This window comes from Fukomys damarensis, unplaced genomic scaffold, assembly GCF_012274545.1.
Source record: "Fukomys damarensis isolate Sample0158 unplaced genomic scaffold, DMR_v1.0_HiC HiC_scaffold_5, whole genome shotgun sequence".
In the NCBI taxonomy this organism is placed as follows: domain Eukaryota; kingdom Metazoa; phylum Chordata; class Mammalia; order Rodentia; family Bathyergidae; genus Fukomys; species Fukomys damarensis.
In genome coordinates this window covers 1,367,032-1,387,095 of record NW_022900917.1, presented here as the reverse complement: position 1 = coordinate 1,387,095, position 20,064 = coordinate 1,367,032, and the positions used below count along the sequence as shown (strand labels likewise).

The window sequence follows — 20,064 nt, the reverse complement described above, 5'->3', positions numbered from 1 at the left end:
GACCAAGAAGGAGAAAAGAGGACAGAAGTGCGTATGGCCGCGATTGTGGGAAGGCACAGGTGAAAGCCAAGAGGCACTGTTATAAAAAGACCACATAAGAGAGTAAGTAACAAGGAAAAGGATTCAAGACTATTTAAAACTACAAACATAAAGGTAACCACTAGAAAAATTTGGCCTAATTTCCAAAAGAAAAAATTTAAAACACCCAATAGAGAAATAGAAAATAAAGTCTAAAGCATAGTTATGTTATGATAGTGTGTTCAAAGACACTCAACTGGAGAGCTTCCTGTTGAAATGTTTTCAAATACAAATAGACCTGAAAATCCAAAAGACAAAAGATACATGAATACATATATGGATGAACATGTATGCACGTGAGGATGTACATGGGTGGGCACACATGTGGATATAGGATTAAGCAGTGGAGATGGTGGCCAGAATTATCAGAACACAGAACCCCTCTGGGAGGAGAAGCAGATGTCACGTGGTCCTTAAAGTATCTTCGTGCAGTAGGTAATAGGTGTGAGGTGATAACAACTATTATGACAAAATAGACCCACGTCCAGCTTCGCTGGAGGAGTTAGAGACTATTGCACGTTATGCGTCACCACAAAGAAGCCTGCAACATATCTGGAATATTCATACTGGCAAGGTATCATCAAATGCAATCACAAGAAACTATCAATTTTTTAATTAGTATAATTTCATAAAGTAACAGGTCTATACTATTGAAATATAGGGTCATAGAGGACAAAAATTGAGGATTTTTTCAAATAAAAGGAGACTTGAAAGACAGAATAAGTACAATATATGATCTGTTAGAGGGAGCAAACACGTTATGAAGGACATGAAGACCATTTGAAAAACTGGAATGTGCATTGTAGATTATAGCACTGAATATTAAGTTAATACTAAATTTGAATTCTTTTACTCTGACTACATAACATAGTCTGGTTTGTGGGAAACTCAGAGGAGTAATGTGGCATGATTAAATGCACCTTATTCTCAAATCATTCAGAAAATATAAATGATGTGTGTGTCCATGGATGTATATAGAGACTGAGAAACAATAAAGTAGCAAGAAAATTGGAAAATCTAAGTACAGTGAACACAGCAGCTCCCTGCATTATTCTTCCTTTATCTTCTTTAACTTTGAAATCACTTCAAAATAAAAGGAGATAAATAGGAATTATATTATGACCAAAACAGATATATCAGTGAAGTAGAGATTGCTGAACATCAGAGGCCAGGACTGGTGCTTTACTCAGGGAACAGTTTTATATCCTTATTTCTTCAGTTAGGTTGTATGAAAGTTAATATTGTTCTGTCATCTGTGATGAAGCTGCTCACACGAACATAAGTCAATAAATTTTAATATTTGCACGGGTTGCTTGACCATTTCAAAAGTCTTATTTCCTCCATTGCCCCCGAAAAATGTTTATAGGCTTGTTGTGGTTGTAGGAAATTTAATATGGATAAAGCATCACAACTGGAGATACAATTAGTTATTGACATAATTAAGGATTTCAATATCTAAAAAAATGCTCACCAATACCACAAATTAAAGAATGTAATTGATTTTCTTATTGAATAGAAAATGTAAGCATGGACAGCAGAGAGCTCTTCACACACACAAGTGGGAAGTAGGTACAAAAAGAAAAATGTGTTGGCCTGAGAATTCAAGTAGGTTTGCTCCTAGAAGTCAAAAGGAGGAAGAAAATGCTAAAGGGCAGGGCTGGAGATTTAGCTCAATGGTTCTGGTGCCTGCCTTGGAAACACAAGGACCTGAGTTTGATCCCTGGTACCACCACCAAAAAAAGAAAAAAAAAATGCTAAGGGCAGAGACGGAAAATTTCTTATAACTTCCAGGTCATACCTTGGGATGTGCTTATGCAGCCTCACAGCTGTATGTCACCAATGACACAGAGCTTCACAACTTGAAAGTATATTTGTATACTTTGTGCCATTTATGTTACTGGGAAACCAGGCCATAAAAGCTCAAGTGTTTCCCTCAATAATAGCGATTAAATTATAGGAGTAAATAGCAGCTGGAACCAGTCTTTATGCTAAGTTTACTGCCTTGTATTGGCCCTCTGAACTGAGCCGCTTAAGGGTTTTGTCTCCATGAACCAGAACAGGAAAGTGAGAAAATACAATTACGAATGCTTTTCAACAATTCAAGCTGAAGGCAAGAGGATTCTGGTGAATTCTGTTAGCAAACATACCTGACAATAACATATCCCACTTTGAGTATTCGGACAGAATGCAATTCCACTCCAGAGGTGGGTTGTGAAAAAGCTCTTCACATCCCTGTGATATCTAATACTATTTCAGTGATACCTACAGTATTTAGAATGGAAGAGTTGAAACAGAATTTCGACTAACTACTCAAATGGAGGGACACACTGGCCAGGCATATCTGTGTGCCTGGTGTGGTAAGCAACCTTTCTGACTGAAGATTTGATTGACCCAGTCATCTTCATTTGGTCTTTCTGGGCGTATATTTAGAATGACGGATACTTGGACCACTCAACTGATTGCTCTGTTGGATAAAGGATTATGGATTTCCTGTGGGTTTTGGAGCTTAAAGCACTATTTTCTCTCTGACCCTTAAAATATGGACCCCTGCCTTTCTCCAATAACATTAGTATATGTTTATCTTGTGAGAGAATAATGTATATTTTTGGGTTCCTTCATTTTTAAGCATATATACTATTTGGGAAGATAACCAACTTTAAGAAAAGTAGACTTAGCTGTGTAAAAGATTAATGACACATTTCAGTCAAGCTTATGCTAGCAATCACTCACACACAGAGGCCAACTCCAAGCTAAAGTGGCATCCTGCCAAATCCAGAAAAATGTGCTGGTTATGGGAACAGGGAGCCACACTGTTTTGGGTTTGAATCTCAGTTTCCATGATTACTAGCTAGGTTATGCCACAGTGGATCAACTCCTCTGAAACTCAGTTTTGTCATTTATAAACTAGGCACAATGACAAGACCAAACTGACAAGGTTGTGTGGGTCCATACCTGTAAAGCTGACAGTATGTAGGATCATTTTCAGCACGTTATAAATTAAAAGACTAGCACATATTTGGAGGTTCAAGGTCAATGCTGTTTAGATCATGAATATTCACAGAATGAACAAACCTGCAAAAATAGCTGAAGCACTTCAGGAGCGTGTGCAATTCTGGAAGGAATAGCATTCGTAGAGTCCTACTTAAATGCAAGGAAGATGGGCCCTCAGAGAGAGACAGGATGACAAGGACTATCCCACAGGAAGCATGCAGATCCCCAAGTGAGTAGGGGTGCCGGCAGGGCATGCTGCTATCCTGCAGGGCCGATTCACTCACTTCTCTTGCTGGACTGCAGGACCCTTAGGGGCAGCAATCATTACTGCTCTTTAGCTTTTAGAAAACCCCATCTTGGAATGTTCACAGATACCTACTGATTCAGGGTGAGTGTGTGATCCAGCCTGTCTGGGATGCCCTCATTTACGCCGATCACACCAGCATAGCTCTGTAGAGCACTCCAGCTCCATTCTGTGTTTCAGCGTGGATAATCAGTGGCAGGTTTTCTTACTGAAAGCAGCAGTGGAATCCATGATGTCCCTTACCCTTGTATCGGAGTCTGTCTTCCACCTGTAAGTTATGCTTTCAATCCCTCCAGCATTTTCTCCCGCAAATAACTAATGAAAGAGGTATTATGCCAACAGGAAAAGGCTTTTAATGTGTTATGTTAGTTTATTCTTTAATTTTCTATTTTTATAGAACTGAGATAAAATAGTAGGAAGTACTATAACATGTTATTTCATAAAAAAGCAACCTATCTAAATCTATTTAACTTACATGGAGGTTAACATAAAAATCATGTAACTATGGTTATAGGGAAAGCAGTTTCACAATGTAAATAGATGCATTTACAAACTGTTTGCCAATATTGAGCAAAAAGAGATGTGGTTTCCTTGATATCTCTGTACATTTGAACTCTGTAGGCAGCAATTTTGTCTGTTTTTAAGTGATTTTTATCAACATAGTAGCATTTTAGGTAATATATTATTTCTAGCACCAACCTGATTCCATTATAATAGGAGGCTTCTAAAATTTGTTTTTAAAATTAGCTCAGTAATTCAATTAGTTTTAAAGTGGAAATGTCTATAATTTCTTGGAAGCAACTCAGACACACTATCTAAAAACATTTTTGCTAGTCTTCTCATACATTGCTGTAATCAATCACGTTTCTGTTCACTCATCCATTTTGCTGCATATAATCTGAGCTGATTAAAATCATTCAGGTGTTGTTTTCATCTACACAGTCCATCCCAATGGAAGTTCAGCCAGGCCAGAGTGTGTCTTCCTTTGTCGCAACTACACTCTCCGTTACTAATCACAAAGGCATTGTTCAGTTGCAGCTCATCTTGTAATTTATGCCCATTAAACACAAAGCACAGAAAATGAGAGCTCTTTCTGGAGCTGATTTTCTCTTGAAATATTAACTACAGCCTCAGAAAATCACTTCAGTAAAATATTAGAGATTTGACCTCCCCCCCTCCCAGCACTGTCCATTCTGTACAGCACTCTGTCGCACGTGTTACATTTACACCTGAGATTAAATCAGTTCTACAGGGATCAAAGCCACAAACACAACATGGACGTAGCCTTTCACTCTGCATTTCACTGTCCTTTCTGTCTGAAGGGTCCCGGAATGCACGAACCCAACCAGGAGGAAAGAAGGGATTCCACAGCACGGCCATCCCTCTGGCCTCCCACCTTTCTCCCTTAGTGCTGCCTTGAAACCTGGCATTCCTCGGCCGCCTTGGGAAACAGGTCCTGTCATCTGCCCAGGGGTGCGCCCACTCTGTACCCGAAGAAAGAAAGGTCCCACCTGTCTCACTTTTCTTGTTGTGGAGACAAACTACCAGACACCCAGAGCTTACGGAGGAGAGGTTTATTTGGCTCAGTCTGTAGAAGTTTCAGTCCATAGCCAACTGGGTCCAAGGCAGAGGGAAAACAGTTCATAATGGCCACAGGGGAGCAAAAGCAACAAGGGGCCTTCCCAGTGTCTTTGCCCTTTTGATCTTATCCAGACTACTGAGGGCGGGCAGCACTCACACCCTTAATCCTAGTCCCCTTGAGCCTAGCACTGAACCATGAATCAATCCCAGCTTCACACACTGACACACTCTAGATCCAGCTACCTCTGAAAAAGCCACCTAGGACCATATGAGGCTTGGGGGGCACCCAGACACAAGCCATAACATTCTGCCCCTGGCTCCCAAAGACTCATGCACATTCTTTTATGCAAAAAGCATTTGGTCCATCTGCAAGAGTTGCCAAAGTCCTAACAGTCTCAGCATTGCTGAAAAGTACAAGTTCAAAATCTCCTCTGAGATTTAAGGCAAACTCTTAGCTGCAAGCCCCTGTATCAATGAAAAGGAAATTAAACACTCCCAACATTCAGTGGCACAAGATAGACATTCCAAAAGTTATAAATAGGGAGATACAAAGGAATGAGACCAAAGCAGGTCCAAAATCCAGCAGGGCAAACATTAAATCCCACCGCCATCTGTGGCAAGTTATGGATGCCAAAGGGCTTGGCTGGCTCTGCCCCTACAGCGCTGCGGGTGGTTGTAGCCCCCATGCCTTCTCTGGGGTTGGCTGCGCCCTCTCCTTGCAGTTTTCTTCACATGGTCCACCTTTCTAGCTTCTTCAAATTTCTCAAGTCTCCAATGCACTTTTGGCTACATATTCACAGCTTCCCACGCTGCCTGGCCTCCCAGGCCTCCTGAAGTCTTGGTGGAAGCCTTCCTGACCTCCCTACATTCTCCATGTTCCTAAAGCCAGCACCACGTGGATGATCCAAGGTCTGCTGCCAGCTGGAGCAGCAGCCAGGTTCCCTTTTCTCTTGGCTGTAGGGGTCCAGTGCCTATGAACCAAATCCTAAGGAACAACTTCCTAGGCTGCTGCTCTTCTGGAACATGGTGCTCTGGGGCTCTCTCTCAGTCTCTCAGTCTCAGTCAAAGTCTCTGGACAGGAGCAAAATGCGCACAAACTTTCTGCCATGGTATAACACACACTGTCTGGAGTCCACTGCCAGTGCAGTCCTTCCTCCCAGCTGAAACCTCCTGAGCCTGGTCTTTACCTGCAGGATTTCTATCAGCATTCTGGCCTTCTCAGCTCTGACCAGAATCTCCCATCGAGCCCAGCCTAAGCCATGCCAGCTCAGCCAGCATCTCTGAACCTTTCCAAACTCTTCCCACGAGCCAGTCCCAAAGGCTCACACAGTCAGGTACAGTCACAACGATGATGACACTTCACTGGTACCAAATTCTATCTTTCTTACTCTTCTCATTGCTGAGGATACCAGGACACAGAAAACCTGAACATTTGGCCTGGCTCGCTGAATCCCCTGGTTCACCACCCTGACGTCACTTCTCCAATAGCTACGCTTCTGCTCAAGCCTGGCTCAAGAATAGCTTGGTCTCCTTGTTTCTTTGTTTCTGCATTTCTGAAGGCATTCGTAATGTTCAGTAAATCTGTATGTTTTCTTCTGCTAATCTACCTTTGGCAGCTTGTTTCAGACATAGTCAGGAGGGCTAGGGTTACCTTCCTTTCCTATACCCCAATATGAAAAGAACAGAATCCATTATTTGCCTCATTTCTGAAGTTTTGAGATTTGATATCATAAACCTATCTTATGCTTTTAATGCTTAGAGAAGAATGACTAGACAATTTTTAGTTTTAAAATATCTGTATATTTTAAACCACAGAAGGGCTTTTAACATTTTACATGGAAAACATTTGACTTGGAAAAGAATGTTATTAATGGCAGGTTTAATTGAAAGCTCGAGGAAAATGCCAAGGGTAAAAATCAGTAGGAAAATCCCATGAATACTGAAATATGTTTGTTACATGTACAATTGTATTGTGTGCTTCTGCTTCCTATTTTTACATCTTTGGGGAGTCTGCTTAGTTCTGAGCACTGTTTTCTGAAGCATTGTGAACTTTGAGGAAGTTTCAGAGGACTCTGTCACACTGCTGACTTTATGAGACATTCCTGTAAGCACACTCTTCGAACTCACTCTCTGGAAGCTGGAAACTTGCAGCTGAGCTTGATTGAATTATAGGGTAATGTGATTAGGAAAGCAGTTTATCATTGGCTGGCTCACTCTATATTGTAATTTAAATCTTTTCTGAAGTAAAAAAAAAAAAAGATAATAACTGCTTTAAAGGTCTTTTCATGAATCCGGAAAAGGAGACATTGTTGTCCTTTGCTTAAGAAGGGCTCTAAGTCCGCAGATGCTCACATCCTTATATAAAGCCGTGCAGTGTTTTCAGATAACGTACACAATCCTCCCTCCATGTTAAATCATCCCCAGACTATGCATGATGCTTAGTGCAATGTATGTGCTATGCAGCAAGTTGTTACGCATGTTTGTGGGCACAACGATGAGAGAGACGTCTGCATGTGCTCAGTGCATGTGCCATTGTTCTCACATACGTGATCGTGGTTAGCTGAGGACACGGATGCGGTGTCTTCAGATACCAAGGACCACGTGCAATTTCCCCGCTGTTATCTCTGCCATGCAAGTTAGGAACTCAGGGAGTTAGGCAGCATCAGCAGTGTTTAAGTGTTAAAATATGACAGTAACTGACTTTCTCCTGTCAGTACAGTCTGCTCTGTTTGAATGAGTCATTTTCTAAACAAAGGAGTGGCTTGTCTGCTTGCTGTTCACACAGGCAGAGCCCATGATGGGTAAGCTCCATTGGCAGGACGCTCAGTCCATGGCACGGAATACCCAAGGCCCAGTCTACAGACCTACGGTAAGGAACATTACACATTCTTCTGGGAAGGGGTTCTGAGCCATTACCCGACTTCTAAGGAGTTCTTATGCCCAAATGCTTGAGAGCGGAGCAGATACCCACCACCTCTCCAGCTTCTCTGTCCAACTGCCTGTGTGCTCCACTATGTTCACCCCACATTTACCAAGTATCTACAGCATACCTGGTCCCAAGGAGAAATAATGATTAAGTATGGGCTCCACACTTCAGTGCATACTTATAGGAGAGAAAAACCATTGGCTTTAATAGTGTGTGATAGAGGCATCTTCAGAGATCTGAGAAATAAATCAGACTAGAGCTCATGGTGTAGGCAAGTAGAGGCCCCAAGGAAAACAGACATCCGACCTGTGCAGGCAGCGAGAACGGAGACAAGAGATCCTGAGTGCTGGGGTAGGAAAACGACAGAAGCGTGGAAAAGGGCACAAGTCCAAAAGTCCACGTGGGTGCCACTACTTCTGATGGGACACCCGATTGTGGAGTGTGTCTGAGAAGAAGAGAAACAACTTCAAAGGAAGGAACTATTGTGGGAGGCAGCTCTCTGAAGGTGGATGCAGTATAATTTGAGTGAAGGAAGGGGACTGAAGGCGAAGTAGCAGCTAAAATCGCCAGAACATCCCAGAGAGGACCCAGTGAGGCTGTGAAAGTGCAGAAGAGTCCATTTGGTCGGCTTGTGAGTAAAGCGCAGCCAGGGGAGGGGCCAGGCCGGCAGGAACTAACGACACAGTGACTAGGACTTTGGACAAAAATTTCCAGAAAGAATGTGAGCAGTTGCCTATTTCCTACTACAGGGAGGTGCAGCCCCTCCCCAAACTTCCGGATGCTGAGGAAAGTACAAGGCAGATTAACCAATTCCTTCTGCGAGCCGTTTCCTGTAACCTATGTGTCAAGGACTAGGTGAAAAGCCTGAGTCCCAGGCGGTCACCCCATTTCCACAGAGCCGAGGGCCAAGGGCCTCCCACTTGGGACCCCTCTCCGGAGCTGTTCTCCTCAGGTCCAATACAACTCCAACTTCTTTCTTCGGTTTGTGATTTCACTCCTCCCTGTTTGTGAAGCCGAGCAGGTGCTCAGGGTATCGAAAGCAGGTGTGGGTGGGGTGGGGCCCAGGAAAAGCAATCCTCTGGCCTTTTCTCTCGCTCACTTGCTAGGTCCATTATTTGGCACAGGTTTGGAGTATCTAGATAATCTTAGCGCCCTCTCAGTAGTAATAATATCCAACTTAGCAATCATTAGTGCCGAGTACTGGGCCGTGAGCTTGGGCTCAGGTCACTTCAGATGTCCTGTCCATCACACTGTGGCTCCAAACAACTGCACAGGGCTTGTCCCGCCCTGGACCCTCAGCTCGGGGCCGGCAGGGACGGCAGTGAGGCCAAAGGAGACCCCAAAGCCAGGGTTCAGGAAAAGGTTTTTGTTTGGGAAATATTAAAATCTGAGAATATTGTTAATGTCTCGTTAACTGAGAAGCCTGATTTCAGAGGCCTGTTCCCCTTCATTTTCAGAACAATTGTAAATTTAAGTCTCCAAACCATAGATTCACAGGTATCCCTCAACCATTTTCCCTAATTTGAAGTATTTCACAAATTTGTTTTTTGTTTTTAGAAGATTCACTTTGATTATCGAAAATCCTAATTGAAAACAATGAATATAACAACCACCTATATGGATCACAGATAAATATTTTCAAAATGGGAAACAGATAGCTGGATTAGCATTTTGATGGCATGAGACATTCCATGCCTTCAGCAGAAATGTATCAAGATGTTAAACTTGATCGCCAGTGAAATACCAGGGCCAAATCCTGCCTGTTGTTTGAGCACACTCAGATGTTTTTACTAAAGTGTTTTAGTTTCTTACCTGAAACTACAGGAGAGCAGAGGAGGCAGGACAAGGAGGAAGGCTGGGATGCACCAGGAGTTTTCCCACGGGGAGGTCAGGAGACTGTCACTTGTCCCAAATTGACACTGGATATCTGAAAAATAAGTGAATATTCGAGTTAAACTGTTTTTGCATAGGACAAATAAAATGTACTAGTCAACAAACTCAGCGCTTATACAACACATTTAAAATGGTGCAGCCACCCTAGAAACAGCCTGGCAGCTCTAGAAGGTCAGACTAGAATTGCCATGACCAGCTACGTCCCCAAGAAGAAATGCAGGCGTACACTCAGGAGCGATCTAGGACGCACACTCACTCGATGAGCAGACCAGGGGTGCCGCAGGCGGTGCTCGAGCCCAAGAACCTGCGCGGAGCTGGTCATGAGCATGCGCACACGCGCTCCTCCAGGTGCGTGAAACATGAAGCGCCTGGACGCGCAGCTTCCTGCCCAGAGGCCTGAAGCTGGAGGAGGAGAGCCAGAGTGGTTTCCTTCGGGAGTAGGGAAGCGTTCTGAAGCTGGTGGTGGCCATGGCTGCACAGATCTGAGTTACTGAGGAAGTTACTGAGTCGTGCACTCCACACGGCTGCACTGTGGCACGTGATGAACTACATTCCCAGAGAGCGTTGCGGCAGCACTAACCTGGCTGACAAGGGCGTGCAGGTATTTTGGTTGGTCTGTTTTTACTGAAGAAACCATTTCCATGCTCTCCCGTGTTTCCTCCTCTCGTGGCTCCTTGCAAAGAGAAGGCTGAAGTTTTCAGGTCCGTTATTTTTAATCAACTTGGTCCTGCAGTAATAGTGGGGAGGAAGGTTTTCTATACACCGGTACATCATTGAAAGCTGGGGAACAGCCTAAGATACAGAAAGGTGAGACCAGAAATCGGGAAGCTAGCGTTGAGGCTCCCCTGTGCCCTTAACTGTTGGTCGGCAGTGGAAAGACGACTCTGTTCATCTGCGTGAGCTGAATTACGACTTGCACCCCTTTTCGTAACTGCTGACCCCAAAAGATTCACTCCTCCAGCCGGGCTCGCAGCACCCTGCGGAAAGCTAGCGGGAGAGGCCGGGCAGAGGGCGGCCTGGAGGCGGGAGGCCGGCGGGAGGAGCTAGCTGCTGGGTCTCGAGAGGAGCACAGGACTCGCGGTCGGGTCCTGGGGACGACGCGGTCCAGTCTGAGCGTCCAGGGCTGGTGGAGGCGGGACTGGGGCGTTTCCGTGAATTGGGTATTTACAGAGTTCGCGAAGCGCAGATTTACAAACGGTGGACATTTCCTACTTTCGGCTGCTTATTTAAAAAGCTCGTATCTAGTACATTGACGTTTTGATGAATTATACGAATATAACTTTTGTAAGATTAGGCTTTATTATATAGATTTGATTTCATTTTTTCTAAGTATTTTATGAGTTTTTTGTGGATTTTAAATTTTATCAATAAGCTGCCAAAACTCAGGGGAAATATTGTAATGACAACCAGAGTTTCACGGGGTGTAGGGGCCATACTTTCCTATCTCATACTGGAAACCTAGATTGTTTCCTAACTTCCATAAATATTGTGGTAATGAAAAGCATTTAAACATTCTTTCTGCATCTGTTTTTCCTACGATAGATTCCTGGAGGTAAAGGTCACGCACCTGCTCTGTTTATCCACGCTCTGGTGAGAGTCCCGGACTGGCCGGGTGAAGGCACACGCAGCAGCTCGGGGCCAGCTGTGGCCAGCACGGGGCCCTCGGGTGCAGCCCACGTTCCTGGGGAGCCAGGCCCTGCTCCCCGGAGCCATGGAGAGCCCGCTCTGCAGCACCAGCAGTGGAACAGCTTTGGGGAGAGCAGCAGAGAGGCTGATGGGGACACCGAACTTTCCGTGTTTTCCAGCTTCCCTCCCTCTTGCTCCAAAACGGAACCACTTCTCAGAGCTCCAGCGCAAGCTGGATTTAACAGTCCTGACTAATGTAGTGGGCCTTGTTGGATATGAGGGTCACGTGAAGTGTTTGTAAGTTTAAGAGCTAGTATTTAGCCCTCTTCCTTGAAAACATACGATGTCTCTAATTATGTGGATTTTCTGTATACTTTACAGTAAAATTTTGTAATATCTTCCATATACAAATACCACATTCCTTGTAATATAGACTGTTTGACTTCTACTTGGTTTTGACTTTCTGCTCTGGTTGTTTTAATGAGCTTTCCTGCTGTAGAATGATTCTATTGCTCTTTAACAGATTGCCACAAACCTAGAGTTCAATTCAACATCAAATTTTTCTCCTACAGTTCTGAAGGTCAGAGTCCAAAGCCAGGGTGTTAGCAGGGCTGGTCTCCCCACCAAGCTGTGGGAGAACCCCTTCCTCCTGCTTCCTCCCTCGAGTTGCCGGGGCTCCTTGGCCCTTTTGATCTTTGGGGTCGTGCGGGCCAGCTGGGCCTTCCTTGCTGCCATCTCTTGGGTTCTGCCTTCAGCCTTCCTTGCCCCCGAGGCGCTTGCATTTACATTGGCTTCACCTGGATGATCTCATTTCCAGTCAGCTGGTTGGCAGTCCTAATCTTACCCTCTTTGCAGGTTGCAGGGAGGAAGACAGACTTTTTCGGGAATCCATGATTCTGTCACTGTCACCCCCAGTGCCTGCTGTACGCATGGCACCTGTGCTGTGGGTGTACGCAGGTGCGAACACTTTCCTGCTCTCACGGGGAATTCTGGAAACAGTTGTGTGGCGGCTCTCAGCATCGGCTCGGGTTGTTACATTCTCCTTTCATTCTCCCTTCCACGGCAGCCAAGCCCGAGATTGTCAGTTACCCACACTCTGACACCCAAGGCTAATTAGCCACACTCTTGCTCTTGCAGAGAGATGAGGGTGGACCGGGAGGACTGCTTCACATCAACGTTTTCTGACCTCAGCCTTTCTAAAGAGTGGTCCTGCTATCCCTGGGAGCCAACTGCTGCCCCAGCTGCTTTGCATACAGCCGGCAGAGGAAGGGACAGCAAAGAAGATAGTGTAAGATTGAGATTTTAAAGGGGCCAGGAGTGCCACAAAGGAGGTTGAGGGCATCAGGTGCCGTGTGCCCTTCCCAGGCCCTCACTGTCACCCAAGAGCAGCCAGGCAGTTCCTGCAAAGATCAGGCCATTTCAGACCCAAGGTGATTCGTTACGGACTTAGGAAATTTGTGACGACCTAGTTTGTACAATCTATTATTTTCTCTCCCTAAATATCTTCATTTCTTTTCTGTTCTTTATTAGTGTTCTATTTTTGCTTACTCATTTTCTTAACCTCTCCTTGTGGCTACATTTTGTCATTTGCTACACATCCTTTGGAATCCATATTCTGTTGTGAACCCCAGACATGTGTGCATGCACACACGTTTATGCACACACACACACCCCTTCAAATACTTTTCTTTTTAGTTTGATAAAAGAACTGGATATTTCTCTGCAAACCTCAATTCATGGTAAACATTTTCCACTGGTCCATGTCAAAAGGCCAGCAGGGGGAGTTAGCAGTTTCCTTAACAAAAACTGTGTGTTTTTTCAAGCCCAAATTCTCAGCACTTTTATTCTAAATTGAGGCTGCATAGATCAATCCAAACAGCAATCTACTAATAATAATATCAATGATTATAGGTAGCATTTGTTGATTTATTTGCCAAGCACCAGAGTAAGGATTTATATATGTTTACTTAATCCATAAAACAAATTCTTTTCCCCCTAATTTCAAAGAAAACATTAACTCTTTGTCTTTAACTTTTAAAATTTTCACCTTGTCCAATCTCATGATTATCCAAAGGCTTTTTCTGATTCTTTCAATACTTTTTTCTGCATTTGACCCATGTATTTCCCGTCTAGGTATCATCCATAGGCTTATATACATCTTATTACAGTGATCCAAGCACACCCATATTTATAGCAGCACAATTCGTAATCACTAAATCTTGGAAGTGACCTACATGTTCAGCAGCAGGTGGACGGATAAAGAAAACGTGGTGTTTACACACAGTGGAGCACTACTGTGCCATAAAGAAGGACAGACTTGAGTCATTTGTAGGACAGTGGAGGCACCTTGAGACCATATTAAGCGAAATAAATCGGACACACACGCTTAAATATCTAATGGTTTCTATTGCATGAGAAAACCAAAATATAATTAAAGAGCAAAATGAAAGGTAAATCATAGCTAGTAGGGAGATGGATCTTTGTCAAACGGGAAAAGGCCCAAGAGATGGAGGGAGGAGAGGAGAAGATGGGATGCAGGAGGAATGGAGAAGTGCTAGTGTATGGAGAGCATTGTAAAGGAACACGACATGAGCGCAGCCATACTGACCTGTGAGTCACCCGAGCAGTGTGGACGTGCCGTCGCTATAGCAACGGGCTAGTTCAGCTGGTGGTCTGATCTATTGCCTAGCAGATGTAACCCATAATGGTGGTTATTGTTTCCCTCTGGAATGTGTGGGCGGTACTCTCGCTCCCGTGCAGCCCTCGCTCCCGTGCAGCCCTCGCTCCCATGCAGCTGGAGAGTATAAAAGGAAGAGGTTCTGTAATAAAGCAAGGAACTTGAGAAGAAAGGTGCCTCCCGTCTCTCTGTCTTCGTCCTTTCAGGTTTAGGGCCTGCTGGCAGGATCCTGACGTCGCGGCTCGCGACACTAGTACACACACCCGAGTCCACTCGGAGTGTGCACTGTCCTGCTGTAAGCACGGACTGATAATAAAGGGAAACAACCCACTGTCGTAATGACAACAGCCAACCTGTGCCGATATCAGTTATCAGCCCAAGAGTTATGTGCCTGAGAGCCATCCTGTAAGAGACTCCAGCAAATCAGTGCTCTGTCCACTTTACAAAAGGAAAACAGAGACAAAGAAAAATTTTAAAATTGCCTGAGGTCACAAGGATTCACAGATGGAAGCACAAGCCCCAGTTCCCCTGGTGACAAAGACCCCGGCCCCAGGGGACCTCGTGTTTCCCAGTTGCTGCTCCATTCTCGTGGTCCCTGTAATCCCCTCTGTACGGATCACTCTGCCCAGCCCAGGCCCATTTTAAAAAAGCGTGATTTATTAAAAATTAGAACTGAGGTACAGTTTTTGTACATTTTAAAAACACTTCAATAAAACAATACTAGTTATGACTATCAAAAATAATAAAATGCTTAGGAATAAATTTAACCAAAGAAGTCAGAGACCTATATGTGGAAAAGTATAAAACATTGATGAAAGAAATGGAAAATAACAAATAAATGGAAAAACATACCCTGCTCATGGATTAGAAAAGTTAATATTGTTAAAACGCCCCTGATGCTCAAAGTGACATTTAAATTCTATTCAATCCCTATCAGATTCCAGTGATGTTTTCACAGAACTATAAAAAAAAATACCCTAATATTCATATGGGTGCAGCAAAGACCACAGATGGTCAAACGACATTGTGAAAGGGAAGTGAAGTGAGGGCATTGCTTCCTGATTGCTGACTGCATTCCAGAGCTATTGGCATCAAAACAGTATGACACAGGCATCTGAACACACACTGTGATAAATGGAACAAAACAGAAAACCCAGACAGGAAGCCAAGCACATGTGGTCTGTGTATTTTTAACAAGGACACTGGGAAGCCACTGTGGGGAGAGGACACCCTCTTCAGTGACAGGCATTGAGGTGTGCGATGTCTGGTCACAGTGAGGGGGTCCTCTGGACTGCACCACCCCAGGAGCCACTCAGCAGGGTCACACACACACACGCTTGGCAAGAGGAAAGCCAGAACTCCTGTGGGAAGACACGGGGCAATGCCTGAATGCTGCTCTTGGCCATGATTTTGTGGATATGGCACCAAAAGCTGTGGGGTTAGCAAAAATAAATAACAGACTCCATCAAACTAAAAATGTTTTGCATAGCAAAGGAACATCACGCCTCATGAAGGAAATGCAAATCGAAACCCCTGTAAGCTACCATCCCTCACCTGCCGGGGCGTGTCATCACGTAGAAATGGTATGTGCGGTGGGCCTGGGGGGAAGGGAAGCTCGCGCAGTGGGCGGGGATATAATGGGCCACTGGAGTTGGCGTGGAAGATCCTCATCGTGGTACAGAAAATGTCAAATAGAGGGGACATGCGGGCAGGTCCCCTGAGGGTGTGCGTCTAAAGGAAGTGAAGCCAGTGCCGTGGAGAAGTGTGTTCCTCCTGTCATAGAATCACAACAGCGAGAGCATGGGAGCCATCCAGGTGACCCCTGGGGGCTGAGTGGACGGGAAGCATCGAGCAAAACGCACACTCATCTACACGTGAGCCATGTGACGCCCATCAGAAGTGCATTACAGTGGAGATGACTCAGCCGTTACAAGAAGGGGAAACTGGCCATTTGGATAACGTCATGATCCTCAAGGACACGATACTCAGTGAAATACTCTAGGCACAGAAAGAAAAATAGGGCATGCTCGCACTTACAGGTAAAAGTCCAAAATCAAGTTTGAATTCACAGAAACAGGCAGCAGAAAGATGGTCATGAGGGTGAGAGAACAGGAGACGGAAGGAACCTTGGTAAAGGTTGCAAACCAGCAGACCCACAGGATGAGTAACCTGAGATTTAGCGTGAGCCGCGAGGACCTCGGCGCCGAATCATACACCAAACATCGCTGAGGCTGACTGCGGACAGACCCAGGTGACCATGACCAGAGACAGGTCAGATACCTGCACGACGGAGGTGATCTCTCCAGTGTGTACGCACACTTCCAAAGGTCATGCTGGACACTCCAGTGAGCACAGTTTAAAAACAGACACAGGCATACATGAAAAATTGTTGGCATTATTTTCTTTTAACTTGAGTCTTAAGAATTTCTACAGTGAAATTGGAACCGGTTTGATTTTCATGAGATTCTCATTCTTCTATCTTTAAAAGCTGTATTTTTACTTGGGTGCACTGGCACATGCTTGTAATCCCAGCACCCCAGAGGCTGAGGCAGGAGGATCACGAGTTTGAGTGCTCTAGGCAACTTAGGGAGAGCCTGTCTGAAAAACACATGCATGCATAATGAATGAATGAGTAAATAAATGGCTGGGAATATTTCTCAATGAGAAGGCCCTAGGCTCAATCCTTAGTACCATATAAAAACAACACAAAGCAAAAATCTCACCTGGTACTTTTATTCTTTGAGTAAAATCTTGCTGAATAAGACACAATACTGGCATTTAAGAATCTTAAGAAGAGGGCAAATTTGGCCCTCTTCAGTTCTACAGGTGCTTACAAGGAGCAGGAAGGGTTGAAGGCAATTGTTGAGGAAGATTTTAAGTCCAAAATTTAAGAAGCATGATGCGGTAATAAGCCTGGTAAATATGAGAATTACGCCCAACATGTGTCCCCGTGTCTGTGGGGTTGACTAGTCCATGAAAGTATAGCCTCTTCCCTAGCAGGCAGTAAGAACAAATATTGTCTGCTGTCCCTGACTAATCAAATGCTTGTGGTGAACTCTGTAGTCGTAAGATTACACACAAATCATTGTAAATCACTGTACACAATGAACTGCATGGCAGCTCTGTCCAGAAAGTCCTGGCTTTTCTCTGAGTCACTCTGAGCAAATCCTGGTGATTCTAACTGTAGCAGCTCATGCGCATACATAAACACTGCAGAAGTTGTGTTTACCGGTATCAGCATCAGAGAGAAGTTTCCCCAGTTTATTACGAGGGGAAAGTCCATGAGACTGCGGCTCCTTGACGTTTCCCCTGCTGACTTATTCCTCAAGCGCCCCTGGGCTTCAGCCTAGGCCTACGGAATGTAGCTACATTCTCGTTTGAATACCAGTGCTGACCTCAACCCGGCGACACTTGTCAACTTTGAACGTGGAGAGTGTAAAACTGCCTAGATTTCCACGGTGATTAACTTTGCTGACCTTTCTCACCATTTCTTATTTTTAAGGGTCTGTGGTTCGAAGGAAGGCCTAGAGCTCGGCCTACAAGCAGCAGAGGAGCACATTCATGCACGTGGCCCCAGATATGCACGTCAGATTTCTTTTGCACCCTAGAGATGCTGCACACACTTTTCGGTGTTTCCTAAATTTCTATTTGATTTTCCTGCTCCTGGTTTCCCTGATGTATGATAGAGGTCTTCATGTGTTTAGATTTTTTCCAACAAAAGCCAGAAGGATACATGTAGAATTAAGTTTGAATAAAATTAATTATCCCAGTCACAAGTAAAGATAATTTCACTCTCTGTCTTGCTGCTTGCTAATAATAACGAAACAGTTTGAGCTTCCTTTTTGTTTTCTCGGTCTTTAAAAAAAAATCAACTCAAGGTTTCGCTCACTGCAATGTTATTGTAATAATAGCAGCAGTAGCATAAAAAACCGCTATTATTTTCACTTTCTCTTTTGATCCCTAAATGTCTACATTTGCGTGAGTTTATATTAGGCAAAATAATATTATCATAGGTTTATAAATAGTCCAGATTTATTTTACCAGTAGTTGAAAAGGTAGCATGAGGTCTTTGGCTGTAATTGGACATAGGACACAATCTGTTCCGCAGACCACGGGAGCAACACGGTGATGAGATGTGTCCCAGCGTCAGTCCTGCTGGCCTGTGTGGGGAACACCGTTCCCTGGGGCCCAATGCTGATTCATTAAGGCTTAGGGCTAACAGTCTTATCGCCTTCTGTGACATAGAATTGGCCAGAGGCCCAGACCGAGAGCCTTTAATTGGATGAGTGATTATTAATTCTAAAGACAATATAAATCAAAGGGCCGAAGGAATGGGGCTGCTACGTTTGTCACAAACGGTATCTTTGGCAAATTAATACCCCCTCCCTCCCTCCCTGCACAGACTGCCCTGAATTAATGGAGGGCTTCAGCCTGAGAAGAGGGCCAGGCTTGGGGCCCCGCCCAGGCAGGGTGGTGCAGCACGGTCTGGGACCACCAGATGTCGTGCATTCATTGTTCTTGATTAGACATCTCTAGGATCGTGGCACAGGCACGGAGAGAAAAGGTTAGGGCAGCGGTTACCCGGTTAAGAGGGTTCTTTCCAGAGCTGTACTGAGGCAGCTGATAAAATGCAATCCTGCGTGCTAGCTACACACTGCCTCAGACTCGGGAAGGTGCTAACGAGAAATGTCACTTTTATGTTGGTTTAATTTTCCTCAACACGGTTTTCAATTTTAACTTTCCCTCCAGCTGTTTTTATTTTTCATTAATTCAGTGAGTGACTCCTGACTGTTTTCTATTTAACCACTACCTTCTAGGTGCTAGAAAGACAGATTTCCTGATCCTCAAAGATTGGGTAGTGCAGCCCATAAGTAATAGAAAAATACTCGAACACAGCCCGGCTCTGGTGGGGTCTGGAAGCAGGCACGCGGGTGAAATTCGGCCTGGGACGCTCATCGGGGACAAGACAGCGTGAAGGAACCAAGGGAAGCGCCTGTGGGATTCCGCCGAGCTCCACCTGCGCGTGGGGCTTCTGGAGCCCACGGTGGGTCCGCGGCCCAGCCTGGGCCTGGCGGCTGTCCTCCCTCCCGGGTGGCTGTGTCCCGGGAAGGCCTGACCCTGCCCGCTCAAGGTTGCTCTGCCGCACAGGCAGAGCCTGACACGCAGCGCAGTGTGCTGTGCGGCTCTCGCTCCTCCGCTGGGAAGCAGCCCTTGGCGGCGCGGACCTGCGCGCTGTGCCGCCACCCGCACCCGGGAGAACATCGGAGGAAGGTCACAGTGCAGCTGGCACCATGGGTCCCAAGGATGAAAGCTAAGACGTGCCGTGCCATTTCTACAGCCAGGCCTGACAGTAAACTACGTGAATTACGCTGCCTCCGGCTGACCCTTCCTGCACACCTACCAGGCCAGTGTGTGCCTCGCATTCCTGGGCTCTAACTGGGGGCGCAGCAAGCGAAGGACTAACTTGCAAAGGCTCCAGGCTGGCTTCCACCTGCAGACCCCTGGCATCTGCATGGCTCTTCGGGAGGTGGCCTGGGCGACCACTGTGGGGAAAGCATCATGTAAGTTTGTGAGTCGTCTAGCAAATAACTATTTGTTGAACAAAGGTGAAAGTGGGACAGAGGGACGAAACATGCAACGAGGGGAAAGGGAAGGGAAGGAGGAAGGAAAAGTCACGTTTCAAGAGCTTCCCGAAGGCAGTCAAGGCCCGATGAAAATCCTGTGCCCTGCCCGTGTGCAGTGCGGTTTCCCTGCAAGGAACTCAGCGGCACTAAGCACACTGTCTGGTCCTCAGAGGAGCAGGGGAAGATGCGCCTTCGGAGGTCCCCTCCCTCCCTCCGCTGTCCTTAAAGATGTGCACGTAACTGCTCACCAGAGTAGGTCCTACGCTGTTCCACTGGGGCTGCTCACAGAGTCCCGGCACTTTGCCAACCGCCTGGTGTGGGGCCACACAACTCCGCTCACACAGGCGCCTCCCTTGCGTGCCTT

The 20,064-nt window shown here is 45.4% G+C and overlaps 1 long non-coding RNA gene across 2 annotated transcripts in view; it reads right to left on the bottom strand.

Moving 5' to 3' along the window:
• The window catches only part of LOC104856355, a 47,523-nt gene extending 37,025 nt beyond the window's left edge, over positions 1–10,498 (bottom strand). Inside the window, exons 1-2 of one of the 2 annotated variants that reach the window (XR_778607.3) lie at positions 10,354–10,498; positions 9,693–9,807 (exon numbers count right to left, since the gene is read on the bottom strand). This is a non-coding gene — a long non-coding RNA (uncharacterized LOC104856355). Of the gene's footprint in view, positions 1–9,692; positions 9,808–9,999; positions 10,040–10,353 lie in introns of those variants that run through there. The other variant, XR_778608.3, reaches the window with a different exon arrangement.
• Positions 10,499–20,064: the final 9,566 nt, after the last annotated feature.